The 13,528-nt window shown below is 34.5% G+C and overlaps 14 non-coding genes across 14 annotated transcripts; 9 read left to right on the top strand and 5 right to left on the bottom strand.

The window, feature by feature from the left end:
- Positions 1-1,029: 1,029 nt before the first annotated feature.
- Positions 1,030-1,100, top strand: Trnag-gcc (transfer RNA glycine (anticodon GCC)). Its single transcript has one exon. It is a non-coding gene; the product is annotated as a tRNA-Gly (tRNA).
- An 812-nt stretch (positions 1,101-1,912) lies between these two features.
- On the bottom strand, positions 1,913-1,985 carry Trnav-aac (transfer RNA valine (anticodon AAC)). Its single transcript has one exon. It is a non-coding gene; the product is annotated as a tRNA-Val (tRNA).
- Positions 1,986-2,755: 770 nt separating this feature from the next.
- Positions 2,756-2,871, top strand: Trnal-caa (transfer RNA leucine (anticodon CAA)). The gene is made up of 2 exons: positions 2,756-2,793; positions 2,826-2,871. It is a non-coding gene; the product is annotated as a tRNA-Leu (tRNA).
- Positions 2,872-3,911: 1,040 nt separating this feature from the next.
- Trnag-gcc (transfer RNA glycine (anticodon GCC)) lies at positions 3,912-3,982 on the top strand. The gene has a single exon. It is a non-coding gene; the product is annotated as a tRNA-Gly (tRNA).
- Positions 3,983-4,794: 812 nt separating this feature from the next.
- On the bottom strand, positions 4,795-4,867 carry Trnav-aac (transfer RNA valine (anticodon AAC)). The gene has a single exon. It is a non-coding gene; the product is annotated as a tRNA-Val (tRNA).
- A 770-nt stretch (positions 4,868-5,637) lies between these two features.
- Trnal-caa (transfer RNA leucine (anticodon CAA)) lies at positions 5,638-5,753 on the top strand. Its single transcript has 2 exons — positions 5,638-5,675; positions 5,708-5,753. It is a non-coding gene; the product is annotated as a tRNA-Leu (tRNA).
- A 1,040-nt stretch (positions 5,754-6,793) lies between these two features.
- Positions 6,794-6,864, top strand: Trnag-gcc (transfer RNA glycine (anticodon GCC)). Its single transcript has one exon. It is a non-coding gene; the product is annotated as a tRNA-Gly (tRNA).
- An 812-nt stretch (positions 6,865-7,676) lies between these two features.
- On the bottom strand, positions 7,677-7,749 carry Trnav-aac (transfer RNA valine (anticodon AAC)). The gene has a single exon. It is a non-coding gene; the product is annotated as a tRNA-Val (tRNA).
- A 770-nt stretch (positions 7,750-8,519) lies between these two features.
- On the top strand, positions 8,520-8,635 carry Trnal-caa (transfer RNA leucine (anticodon CAA)). The gene is made up of 2 exons: positions 8,520-8,557; positions 8,590-8,635. It is a non-coding gene; the product is annotated as a tRNA-Leu (tRNA).
- A 1,040-nt stretch (positions 8,636-9,675) lies between these two features.
- Trnag-gcc (transfer RNA glycine (anticodon GCC)) lies at positions 9,676-9,746 on the top strand. The gene has a single exon. It is a non-coding gene; the product is annotated as a tRNA-Gly (tRNA).
- Positions 9,747-10,558: 812 nt separating this feature from the next.
- On the bottom strand, positions 10,559-10,631 carry Trnav-aac (transfer RNA valine (anticodon AAC)). Its single transcript has one exon. It is a non-coding gene; the product is annotated as a tRNA-Val (tRNA).
- Positions 10,632-11,413: 782 nt separating this feature from the next.
- Trnal-caa (transfer RNA leucine (anticodon CAA)) lies at positions 11,414-11,529 on the top strand. The gene is made up of 2 exons: positions 11,414-11,451; positions 11,484-11,529. It is a non-coding gene; the product is annotated as a tRNA-Leu (tRNA).
- A 1,040-nt stretch (positions 11,530-12,569) lies between these two features.
- Positions 12,570-12,640, top strand: Trnag-gcc (transfer RNA glycine (anticodon GCC)). The gene has a single exon. It is a non-coding gene; the product is annotated as a tRNA-Gly (tRNA).
- Positions 12,641-13,427: 787 nt separating this feature from the next.
- Positions 13,428-13,500, bottom strand: Trnav-aac (transfer RNA valine (anticodon AAC)). The gene has a single exon. It is a non-coding gene; the product is annotated as a tRNA-Val (tRNA).
- Positions 13,501-13,528: the final 28 nt, after the last annotated feature.

Below are 13,528 nucleotides of genomic sequence, written 5' to 3' on the forward strand. Positions count from 1 at the left end.
AATGCTGTTTTTTCTTTCGGAAATAACGGTACATTGACTCGGTGGCAGTGAGAAATTACAATTTTCATTTGCCACCGTGGAAAAGCAGTGCCAATTTCAACCCCATTCATCATCAATGGTCTATCAATAGTATTTTGAAAACAATAATAATTATTTTTTGCTCCTGGAAACTAATTTTTCGAAACAACCACTTAGCATCATGTTTCAGTTCCTTCGGAAACATTCTATTAAAGTTTTTGAAATATTTAATAATTATTGCGATTGACAATGCAATCTATATAAATGAATCGCGACGGCTAAACTTTTGGTATTATCTAGAGTTTCTGACTATTGAAGTGCAATATAGAAAATTTATTCTTTCACACAAGACCTTTAATTATATTTTACATGAGTATTTGAAAATTATCAGAATCTTATGAAAAACATCAGTTTTCTGCAATCTTAAAATTCGTTTACGATATTGTAGTTATTCCTAGAAGTCTTGAAAATTTTGGTATTATTTCCATTTAGTGTTTTCAAAATCCTTTTGGATTCTACGATAGTTTTTGTTTTTCTCCTTTTAGTTAAAGAAATAAAGTTGCGGAAGTTATATTATTATTATATGTCATATCTTCTTATAGCAATATAAAACGTTTCGTTTATATTTTAATAAAAAAGTGTTCCCTATACATTAATTGCTCGTGCATAGATTGCTTTGCGTAAAGGTGGATTTCTAACTACATTGTTGTCTATGACACTGTGCTCAAACGGTCAAAAGAAAGATTGTTGTGAGTGTGTGTGGATAGTTCCTGCTTATAAACAATCAAACTATCAAAGCGAGAGGGAATAAAGAGCTTTTAGAGACACGAAATACGACTAAGTTAGAGAATGAAATTAATAGTTTCACATAATCCTGGTGAAGGTGACTCGTGCTTATTTGACAATATCTGCAGTCGACGCATACTTCGGTCGAATTACAAAACAGAAAAAATGAGGGCATTTTAGACTTCGTCATCCACTTGCAATCGGTGAGATGGCGGCGTTTCGTGAGCATCGGTGGTTCAGTGGTAGAATGCTCGCCTGCCACGCGGGCGGCCCGGGTTCGATTCCCGGCCGATGCAAGGACTCGTTTTTCTTATCATTATTCACTTTCACATGAATTTATTTCGTCTTGCCAAACACCCAGATATAAAGCATTGCAAAGATATGAAATGTGCTTTTTCGCAACTGTCTGAAATTAGAATAAGAATCTCCGTTTGATTTAACATACTACAAGCAAACAAAAATGGGTACAAGAAAGTATTAACAGCAGGTTTTTACTTCCTTTTTGTATGCAATCCAGAAAAAGCCGTTCGAGGGCCCATTATCTCAGTTGGCATTAGCGTCGTTCTAATAACGCGAATGTCGCGAGTTCGGAACCACCGTAGAACATGGCGTGACATTATTTTTACCTTTTCGTGGATGTTTCTCTTGTCGTTATATTTTATGTGCCTTCAATTAAAAGGAAATTAATTTCAGTTTTTCTATCAGATAATATGAGGTTTATGTCAGTTTTTTTATACATCGTTCGACATTGACATTGATTCATGTCAGAGAATTTTATTTCAAATTTCGAATTGACAAAGAATGTCCATTTGAATATCTATTGTTTTCAGCTGTTTAAGACACTTAATTAGCATCGTTGCATGAATTCAATTATTTTTATTCCATCTATTGAATATTTATCATTTATAACGGAATTTTTTAAATATAAAAAAGTTATTTAAAGATATTTTTCTTTCGGAAGCATAATCATTTTTTAAAAGGTTTATTCTATTTTTTTTCTTCTCCCCATTTTTAAATACAACTGTTAAGAATGTTAAAATAAAGCAACACTAACGGTAGCAATTCTCGAAAAATAAAAAGTGAAATGAAAAGACAACGGAACGAAACATGTACCCACCAGGTTTCGAACCTGGGACCTTCCGCGTGTTAGGCGGATGTGATAACCACTACACCATGGGTACACATGCACCTTTTAATAAATCAGACTCAGAGCAAAGCTGGTGAGTTCAAATGACCTGCTCTATAGTAATTCCTTCTATTCTTGTAATAGTTTAACTGTCCTGCTTCAATACGCTTCCATTCAAATCTAATAACACATTTTTTTTTAAGTAATAAGTGTTTAAGCAGTCAATATGGATGAGCCAAAACTGAAAATTGTTTCCTTTCAAGCAGACAGAAAAATTACTTTAAACCTATTAAGAAAAGGCGAAAATCCTTCATTGAAATTCCAAATAGTAGACGTTTTTCAGAATGTCTCTGAACGTTTTTTATAATATTGTTCTCAAAGTGATAGAAATACTCTTGATTCAATAACCCATATTATGGCTATTACAAAGTTTTGCATTCGCTGAACGTGAAACTCGGACTCACAACCCCGACATTAAAGAGTCTTCCGACATAACGAGGCGGAAGACGGAAACTCCCAATCGAAAGAGGAAAATATATTGCCAATCATTTTCTTAGCCATTCATGTGAATAATCGTCGTCATCATTAGTTTACTTTTTAAAAAAAAACATGACAAGTAATCGCACTTGCAATCCGATATCCCGGTGCTTTAAGTGAAAAGCAGAATACAAATTAATGGAACTCGCTACTTTGGGGAAAGCAATCAATAGTTGACGAAATGTGCTTTGCAATCTAACCTACAAAAACATTTTATCTTGACAGCTATGACTTAGTTTTCTTATCACATTCGCAGCTGATAAACGCTTTAAGCGAAAACATCGATGTGTCAGGATGGCCGAGCGGTCTAAGGCGCCAGACTCAAGAGGAATCTTGCTCTGTAGCAGAGTGCCGAGAGTTCTGGTCCACGAATGTGGGCGTGGGTTCGAATCCCACTTCTGACAGCGATTTTTTTAATGCTGTTTTTTCTTTCGGAAATAACGGTACATTGACTCGGTGGCAGTGAGAAATTACAATTTTCATTTGCCACCGTGGAAAAGCAGTGCCAATTTCAACCCCATTCATCATCAATGGTCTATCAATAGTATTTTGAAAACAATAATAATTATTTTTTGCTCCTGGAAACTAATTTTTCGAAACAACCACTTAGCATCATGTTTCAGTTCCTTCGGAAACATTCTATTAAAGTTTTTGAAATATTTAATAATTATTGCGATTGACAATGCAATCTATATAAATGAATCGCGACGGCTAAACTTTTGGTATTATCTAGAGTTTCTGACTATTGAAGTGCAATATAGAAAATTTATTCTTTCACACAAGACCTTTAATTATATTTTACATGAGTATTTGAAAATTATCAGAATCTTATGAAAAACATCAGTTTTCTGCAATCTTAAAATTCGTTTACGATATTGTAGTTATTCCTAGAAGTCTTGAAAATTTTGGTATTATTTCCATTTAGTGTTTTCAAAATCCTTTTGGATTCTACGATAGTTTTTGTTTTTCTCCTTTTAGTTAAAGAAATAAAGTTGCGGAAGTTATATTATTATTATATGTCATATCTTCTTATAGCAATATAAAACGTTTCGTTTATATTTTAATAAAAAAGTGTTCCCTATACATTAATTGCTCGTGCATAGATTGCTTTGCGTAAAGGTGGATTTCTAACTACATTGTTGTCTATGACACTGTGCTCAAACGGTCAAAAGAAAGATTGTTGTGAGTGTGTGTGGATAGTTCCTGCTTATAAACAATCAAACTATCAAAGCGAGAGGGAATAAAGAGCTTTTAGAGACACGAAATACGACTAAGTTAGAGAATGAAATTAATAGTTTCACATAATCCTGGTGAAGGTGACTCGTGCTTATTTGACAATATCTGCAGTCGACGCATACTTCGGTCGAATTACAAAACAGAAAAAATGAGGGCATTTTAGACTTCGTCATCCACTTGCAATCGGTGAGATGGCGGCGTTTCGTGAGCATCGGTGGTTCAGTGGTAGAATGCTCGCCTGCCACGCGGGCGGCCCGGGTTCGATTCCCGGCCGATGCAAGGACTCGTTTTTCTTATCATTATTCACTTTCACATGAATTTATTTCGTCTTGCCAAACACCCAGATATAAAGCATTGCAAAGATATGAAATGTGCTTTTTCGCAACTGTCTGAAATTAGAATAAGAATCTCCGTTTGATTTAACATACTACAAGCAAACAAAAATGGGTACAAGAAAGTATTAACAGCAGGTTTTTACTTCCTTTTTGTATGCAATCCAGAAAAAGCCGTTCGAGGGCCCATTATCTCAGTTGGCATTAGCGTCGTTCTAATAACGCGAATGTCGCGAGTTCGGAACCACCGTAGAACATGGCGTGACATTATTTTTACCTTTTCGTGGATGTTTCTCTTGTCGTTATATTTTATGTGCCTTCAATTAAAAGGAAATTAATTTCAGTTTTTCTATCAGATAATATGAGGTTTATGTCAGTTTTTTTATACATCGTTCGACATTGACATTGATTCATGTCAGAGAATTTTATTTCAAATTTCGAATTGACAAAGAATGTCCATTTGAATATCTATTGTTTTCAGCTGTTTAAGACACTTAATTAGCATCGTTGCATGAATTCAATTATTTTTATTCCATCTATTGAATATTTATCATTTATAACGGAATTTTTTAAATATAAAAAAGTTATTTAAAGATATTTTTCTTTCGGAAGCATAATCATTTTTTAAAAGGTTTATTCTATTTTTTTTCTTCTCCCCATTTTTAAATACAACTGTTAAGAATGTTAAAATAAAGCAACACTAACGGTAGCAATTCTCGAAAAATAAAAAGTGAAATGAAAAGACAACGGAACGAAACATGTACCCACCAGGTTTCGAACCTGGGACCTTCCGCGTGTTAGGCGGATGTGATAACCACTACACCATGGGTACACATGCACCTTTTAATAAATCAGACTCAGAGCAAAGCTGGTGAGTTCAAATGACCTGCTCTATAGTAATTCCTTCTATTCTTGTAATAGTTTAACTGTCCTGCTTCAATACGCTTCCATTCAAATCTAATAACACATTTTTTTTTAAGTAATAAGTGTTTAAGCAGTCAATATGGATGAGCCAAAACTGAAAATTGTTTCCTTTCAAGCAGACAGAAAAATTACTTTAAACCTATTAAGAAAAGGCGAAAATCCTTCATTGAAATTCCAAATAGTAGACGTTTTTCAGAATGTCTCTGAACGTTTTTTATAATATTGTTCTCAAAGTGATAGAAATACTCTTGATTCAATAACCCATATTATGGCTATTACAAAGTTTTGCATTCGCTGAACGTGAAACTCGGACTCACAACCCCGACATTAAAGAGTCTTCCGACATAACGAGGCGGAAGACGGAAACTCCCAATCGAAAGAGGAAAATATATTGCCAATCATTTTCTTAGCCATTCATGTGAATAATCGTCGTCATCATTAGTTTACTTTTTAAAAAAAAACATGACAAGTAATCGCACTTGCAATCCGATATCCCGGTGCTTTAAGTGAAAAGCAGAATACAAATTAATGGAACTCGCTACTTTGGGGAAAGCAATCAATAGTTGACGAAATGTGCTTTGCAATCTAACCTACAAAAACATTTTATCTTGACAGCTATGACTTAGTTTTCTTATCACATTCGCAGCTGATAAACGCTTTAAGCGAAAACATCGATGTGTCAGGATGGCCGAGCGGTCTAAGGCGCCAGACTCAAGAGGAATCTTGCTCTGTAGCAGAGTGCCGAGAGTTCTGGTCCACGAATGTGGGCGTGGGTTCGAATCCCACTTCTGACAGCGATTTTTTTAATGCTGTTTTTTCTTTCGGAAATAACGGTACATTGACTCGGTGGCAGTGAGAAATTACAATTTTCATTTGCCACCGTGGAAAAGCAGTGCCAATTTCAACCCCATTCATCATCAATGGTCTATCAATAGTATTTTGAAAACAATAATAATTATTTTTTGCTCCTGGAAACTAATTTTTCGAAACAACCACTTAGCATCATGTTTCAGTTCCTTCGGAAACATTCTATTAAAGTTTTTGAAATATTTAATAATTATTGCGATTGACAATGCAATCTATATAAATGAATCGCGACGGCTAAACTTTTGGTATTATCTAGAGTTTCTGACTATAGAAGTGCAATATAGAAAATTTATTCTTCCACACAAGACCTTTAATTATATTTTACATGAGTATTTGAAAATTATCAGAATCTTATGAAAAACATCAGTTTTCTGCAATCTTAAAATTCGTTTACGATATTGTAGTTATTCCTAGAAGTCTTGAAAATTTGGGTATTATTTCCATTTAGTGTTTTCAAAATCCTTTTGGATTCTACGATAGTTTTTGTTTTTCTCCTTTTAGTTAAAGAAATAAAGTTGCGGAAGTTATATTATTATTATATGTCATATCTTCTTATAGCAATATAAAACGTTTCGTTTATATTTTAATAAAAAAGTGTTCCCTATACATTAATTGCTCGTGCATAGATTGCTTTGCGTAAAGGTGGATTTCTAACTACATTGTTGTCTATGACACTGTGCTCAAACGGTCAAAAGAAAGATTGTTGTGAGTGTGTGTGGATAGTTCCAGCTTATAAACAATCAAACTATCAAAGCGAGAGGGAATAAAGAGCTTTTAGAGACACGAAATACGACTAAGTTAGAGAATGAAATTAATAGTTTCACATAATCCTGGTGAAGGTGACTCGTGCTTATTTGACAATATCTGCAGTCGACGCATACTTCGGTCGAATTACAAAACAGAAAAAATGAGGGCATTTTAGACTTCGTCATCCACTTGCAATCGGTGAGATGGCGGCGTTTCGTGAGCATCGGTGGTTCAGTGGTAGAATGCTCGCCTGCCACGCGGGCGGCCCGCGTTCGATTCCCGGCCGATGCAAGGACTCGTTTTTCTTATCATTATTCATTTTCACATGAATTTGTTTCGTCTTGCCAAACACCCAGATATAAAGCATTGCAAAGATATGAAATGTGCTTTTTCGCAACTGTCTGAAATTAGAATAAGAATCTCCGTTTGATTTAACATACTACAAGCAAACAAAAATGGGTACAAGAAAGTATTAACAGCAGGTTTTTACTTCCTTTTTGTATGCAATCCAGAAAAAGCCGTTCGAGGGCCCATTATCTCAGTTGGCATTAGCGTCGTTCTAATAACGCGAATGTCGCGAGTTCGGAACCACCGTAGAACATGGCGTGACATTATTTTTACCTTTTCGTGGATGTTTCTCTTGTCGTTATATTTTATGTGCCTTCAATTAAAAGGAAATTAATTTCAGTTTTTCTATCAGATAATATGAGGTTTATGTCAGTTTTTTTATACATCGTTCGACATTGACATTGATTCATGTCAGAGAATTTTATTTCAAATTTCGAATTGACAAAGAATGTCCATTTGAATATCTATTGTTTTCAGCTGTTTAAGACACTTAATTAGCATCGTTGCATGAATTCAATTATTTTTATTCCATCTATTGAATATTTATCATTTATAACGGAATTTTTTAAATATAAAAAAGTTATTTAAAGATATTTTTCTTTCGGAAGCATAATCATTTTTTAAAAGGTTTATTCTATTTTTTTTCTTCTCCCCATTTTTAAATACAACTGTTAAGAATGTTAAAATAAAGCAACACTAACGGTAGCAATTCTCGAAAAATAAAAAGTGAAATGAAAAGACAACGGAACGAAACATGTACCCACCAGGTTTCGAACCTGGGACCTTCCGCGTGTTAGGCGGATGTGATAACCACTACACCATGGGTACACATGCACCTTTTAATAAATCAGACTCAGAGCAAAGCTGGTGAGTTCAAATGACCTGCTCTATAGTAATTCCTTCTATTCTTGTAATAGTTTAACTGTCCTGCTTCAATACGCTTCCATTCAAATCTAATAACACATTTTTTTTTAAGTAATAAGTGTTTAAGCAGTCAATATGGATGAGCCAAAACTGAAAATTGTTTCCTTTCAAGCAGACAGAAAAATTACTTTAAACCTATTAAGAAAAGGCGAAAATCCTTCATTGAAATTCCAAATAGTAGACGTTTTTCAGAATGTCTCTGAACGTTTTTTATAATATTGTTCTCAAAGTGATAGAAATACTCTTGATTCAATAACCCATATTATGGCTATTACAAAGTTTTGCATTCGCTGAACGTGAAACTCGGACTCACAACCCCGACATTAAAGAGTCTTCCGACATAACGAGGCGGAAGACGGAAACTCCCAATCGAAAGAGGAAAATATATTGCCAATCATTTTCTTAGCCATTCATGTGAATAATCGTCGTCATCATTAGTTTACTATTTAAAAAAAAACATGACAAGTAATCGCACTTGCAATCCGATATCCCGGTGCTTTAAGTGAAAAGCAGAATACAAATTAATGGAACTCGCTACTTTGGGGAAAGCAATCAATAGTTGACGAAATGTGCTTTGCAATCTAACCTACAAAAACATTTTATCTTGACAGCTATGACTTAGTTTTCTTATCACATTCGCAGCTGATAAACGCTTTAAGCGAAAACATCGATGTGTCAGGATGGCCGAGCGGTCTAAGGCGCCAGACTCAAGAGGAATCTTGCTCTGTAGCAGAGTGCCGAGAGTTCTGGTCCACGAATGTGGGCGTGGGTTCGAATCCCACTTCTGACAGCGATTTTTTTAATGCTGTTTTTTCTTTCGGAAATAACGGTACATTGACTCGGTGGCAGTGAGAAATTACAATTTTCATTTGCCACCGTGGAAAAGCAGTGCCAATTTCAACCCCATTCATCATCAATGGTCTATCAATAGTATTTTGAAAACAATAATAATTATTTTTTGCTCCTGGAAACTAATTTTTCGAAACAACCACTTAGCATCATGTTTCAGTTCCTTCGGAAACATTCTATTAAAGTTTTTGAAATATTTAATAATTATTGCGATTGACAATGCAATCTATATAAATGAATCGCGACGGCTAAACTTTTGGTATTATCTAGAGTTTCTGACTATAGAAGTGCAATATAGAAAATTTATTCTTCCACACAAGACCTTTAATTATATTTTACATGAGTATTTGAAAATTATCAGAATCTTATGAAAAACATCAGTTTTCTGCAATCTTAAAATTCGTTTACGATATTGTAGTTATTCCTAGAAGTCTTGAAAATTTGGGTATTATTTCCATTTAGTGTTTTCAAAATCCTTTTGGATTCTACGATAGTTTTTGTTTTTCTCCTTTTAGTTAAAGAAATAAAGTTGCGGAAGTTATATTATTATTATATGTCATATCTTCTTATAGCAATATAAAACGTTTCGTTTATATTTTAATAAAAAAGTGTTCCCTATACATTAATTGCTCGTGCATAGATTGCTTTGCGTAAAGGTGGATTTCTAACTACATTGTTGTCTATGACACTGTGCTCAAACGGTCAAAAGAAAGATTGTTGTGAGTGTGTGTGGATAGTTCCAGCTTATAAACAATCAAACTATCAAAGCGAGAGGGAATAAAGAGCTTTTAGAGACACGAAATACGACTAAGTTAGAGAATGAAATTAATAGTTTCACATAATCCTGGTGAAGGTGACTCGTGCTTATTTGACAATATCTGCAGTCGACGCATACTTCGGTCGAATTACAAAACAGAAAAAATGAGGGCATTTTAGACTTCGTCATCCACTTGCAATCGGTGAGATGGCGGCGTTTCGTGAGCATCGGTGGTTCAGTGGTAGAATGCTCGCCTGCCACGCGGGCGGCCCGCGTTCGATTCCCGGCCGATGCAAGGACTCGTTTTTCTTATCATTAGTCATTTTCACATGAATTTGTTTCGTCTTGCCAAACACCCAGATATAAAGCATTGCAAAGATATGAAATGTGCTTTTTTCCAACTGTCTGAAATTAGAATAAGAATCTCCGCTTGATTTAACATACTACAAGCAAACAAAAATGGGTACAAGAAAGTATTAAGAGCAGGTTTTTACTTCCTTTTTGTATGCAATCCAGAAAATGCCGTTCGAGGGCCCATTATCTCAGTTGGCATTAGAGTCGTTCTAATAACGCGAATGTCGCGACTTCGGAACCACCGTAGAACATTGCGTGACATTATTTTTACCTTTTCGTGGATGTTTCTCTTGTCGTTATATTTTATGTGCCTTCAATTAAAAGGAAATTAATTTCAGTTTTTCTATCAGATAATATGAGGTTTATGTCAGTTTTTTTATACATCGTTCGACATTGACATTGATTCATGTCAGAGAATTTTATTTCAAATTTCGAATTGACAAAGAATGTCCATTTGAATATCTATTGTTTTCAGCTGTTTAAGACACTTAATTAGCATCGTTGCATGAATTCAATTATTTTTATTCCATCTATTGAATATTTATCATTTATAACGGAATTTTTTAAATATAAAATAGTTATTTAAAGATATTTTTCTTTCGGAAGCATAATCATTTTTTAAAAGGTTTATTCTATTTTTTTTCTTCTCCCCATTTTTAAATACAACTGTTAAGAATGTTAAAATAAAGCAACACTAACGGTAGCAATTCTCGAAAAATAAAAAGTGAAATGAAAAGACAACGGAACGAAACATGTACCCACCAGGTTTCGAACCTGGGACCTTCCGCGTGTTAGGCGGATGTGATAACCACTACACCATGGGTACACATGCACATGTTAATAAATCAGACTCAGAGAAAAGCTGGTGAGTTCAAATGACCTGCTCTATAGTAATTCCTTCTATTCTTGTAATAGTTTAACTGTCCTGCTTCAATACGCTTCCATTCAAATCTAATAACACATTTTTTTTTTAAGTAATAAGTGTTTAAGCAGTCAATATGGATGAGCCAAAAGTGAAAATTGTTTCCTTTCAAGCAGACAGAAAAATTACTTTAAACCTATTAAGAAAAGGCGAAAATCCTTCATTGAAATTCCAAATAGTAGACGTTTTTCAGAATGTCTCTGAACGTTTTTTATAATATTGTTCTCAAAGTGATAGAAATACTCTTGATTCAATAACCCATATTATGGCTATTACAAAGTTTTGCATTCGCTGAACGTGAAACTCGGACTCACAACCCCGACATTAAAGAGTCTTCCGACATAACGAGGCGGAAGACGGAAACTCCCAATCGAAAGAGGAAAATATATTGCCAATCATTTTCTTAGCCATTCATGTGAATGTTGGTGAATAATCGTCGTCATCATTACTTTACTTTTTTAAAAAAAAACATGACAAGTAATCGTACTTGCAATCCGATATCCCGGTGCTTTAAGTGAAAAGCAGAATACAAATTAATGGAACTCGCTACTTTGGGGAAAGCAATCAATAGTTGACGAAATGTGCTTTGCAATCTAACCTACAAAAACATTTTATCTTGACAGCTATGACTTAGTTTTCTTATCACATTCGCAGCTGATAAACGCTTTAAGCGAAAACATCGATGTGTCAGGATGGCCGAGCGGTCTAAGGCGCCAGACTCAAGAGGAATCTTGCTCTGTAGCAGAGTGCCGAGAGTTCTGGTCCACGAATGTGGGCGTGGGTTCGAATCCCACTTCTGACAGCGATTTTTTTAATGCTGTTTTTTCTTTCGGAAATAACGGTACATTGACTCGGTGGCAGTGAGAAATTACAATTTTCATTTGCCACCGTGGAAAAGCAGTGCCAATTTCAACCCCATTCATCATCAATGGTCTAACAACAGTATTTTGAAAACAATAATAATTATTTTTTGCTCCTGGAAACTAATTTTTCGAAACAACCACTTAGCATCATGTTTCAGTTCCTTCGGAAACATTCTATTAAAGTTTTTGAAATATTTAATAATTATTGCGATTGACAATGCAATCTATATAAATGAATCGCGACGGCTAAACTTTTGGTATTATCTAGAGTTTCTGACTATAGAAGTGCAATATAGAAAATTTATTCTTCCACACAAGACCTTTAATTATATTTTACATGAGTATTTGAAAATTATCAGAATCTTATGAAAAACATCAGTTTTCTGCAATCTTAAAATTCGTTTACGATATTGTAGTTATTCCTAGAAGTCTTGAAAATTTGGGTATTATTTCCATTTAGTGTTTTCAAAATCCTTTTGGATTCTACGATAGTTTTTGTTTTTCTCCTTTTAGTTAAAGAAATAAAGTTGCGGAAGTTATATTATTATTATATGTCATATCTTCTTATAGCAATATAAAACGTTTCGTTTATATTTTAATAAAAAAGTGTTCCCTATACATTAATTGCTCGTGCATAGATTGCTTTGCGTAAAGGTGGATTTCTAACTACATTGTTGTCTATGACACTGTGCTCAAACGGTCAAAAGAAAGATTGTTGTGAGTGTGTGTGGATAGTTCCTGCTTATAAACAATCAAACTATCAAAGCGAGAGGGAATAAAGAGCTTTTAGAGACACGAAATACGACTAAGTTAGAGAATGAAATTAATAGTTTCACATAATCCTGGTGAAGGTGACTCGTGCTTATTTGACAATATCTGCAGTCGACGCATACTTCGGTCGAATTACAAAACAGAAAAAATGAGGGCATTTTAGACTTCGTCATCCACTTGCAATCGGTGAGATGGCGGCGTTTCGTGAGCATCGGTGGTTCAGTGGTAGAATGCTCGCCTGCCACGCGGGCGGCCCGGGTTCGATTCCCGGCCGATGCAAGGACTCGTTTTTCTTATCATTATTCATTTTCACATGAATTTGTTTCGTCTTGCCAAACACCCAGATATAAAGCATTGCAAAGATATGAAATTAGAATAAGAATCTCCGCTTGATTTAACATACTACAAGCAAACAAAAATGGGTACAAGAAAGCATTAAGAGCAGGTTTTTACTTCCTTTTTGTATGCAATCCAGAAAATGCCGTTCGAGGGCCCATTATCTCAGTTGGCATTAGAGTCGTTCTAATAACGCGAATGTCGCGAGTTCGGAACCACCGTAGAACATTGCGTGACATTATTTTTACCTTTTCGTGGATGTTTCTCTTGTCGTTATATTTTATGTGCCTTCAATTAAAAGGAAATTAATTTCAGTTTTTCTATCAGATAATATGAGGTTTATGTCAGTTTTTTTATACATCGTTCGACATTGACATTGATTCATGTCAGAGAATTTTATTTCAAATTTCGAATTGACAAAGAATGTCCATTTGAATATCTATTGTTTTCAGCTGTTTAAGACACTTAATTAGCATCGTTGCATGAATTCAATTATTTTTATTCCATCTATTGAATATTTATCATTTATAACGGAATTTTTTAAATATAAAATAGTTATTTAAAGATATTTTTTTTTCGGAAGCATAATCATTTTTTAAAAGGTTTATTCTATTTTTTTTCTTCTCCCCATTTTTAAATACAACTGTTAAGAATGTTAAAATAAAGCAACACTAACGGTAGCAATTCTCGAAAAATAAAAAGTGAAATGAAAAGACAACCGAACGAAACATGTACCCACCAGGTTTCGAACCTGGGACCTTCCGCGTGTTAGGCGGATGTGATAACCACTACACCATGGGTACACATGCACCTTTTAATAAATCAGACTCA

This window comes from Argiope bruennichi, chromosome 10 (genome assembly GCF_947563725.1).
Source record: "Argiope bruennichi chromosome 10, qqArgBrue1.1, whole genome shotgun sequence".
In the NCBI taxonomy this organism is placed as follows: Eukaryota; Metazoa; Arthropoda; class Arachnida; order Araneae; family Araneidae; genus Argiope; species Argiope bruennichi.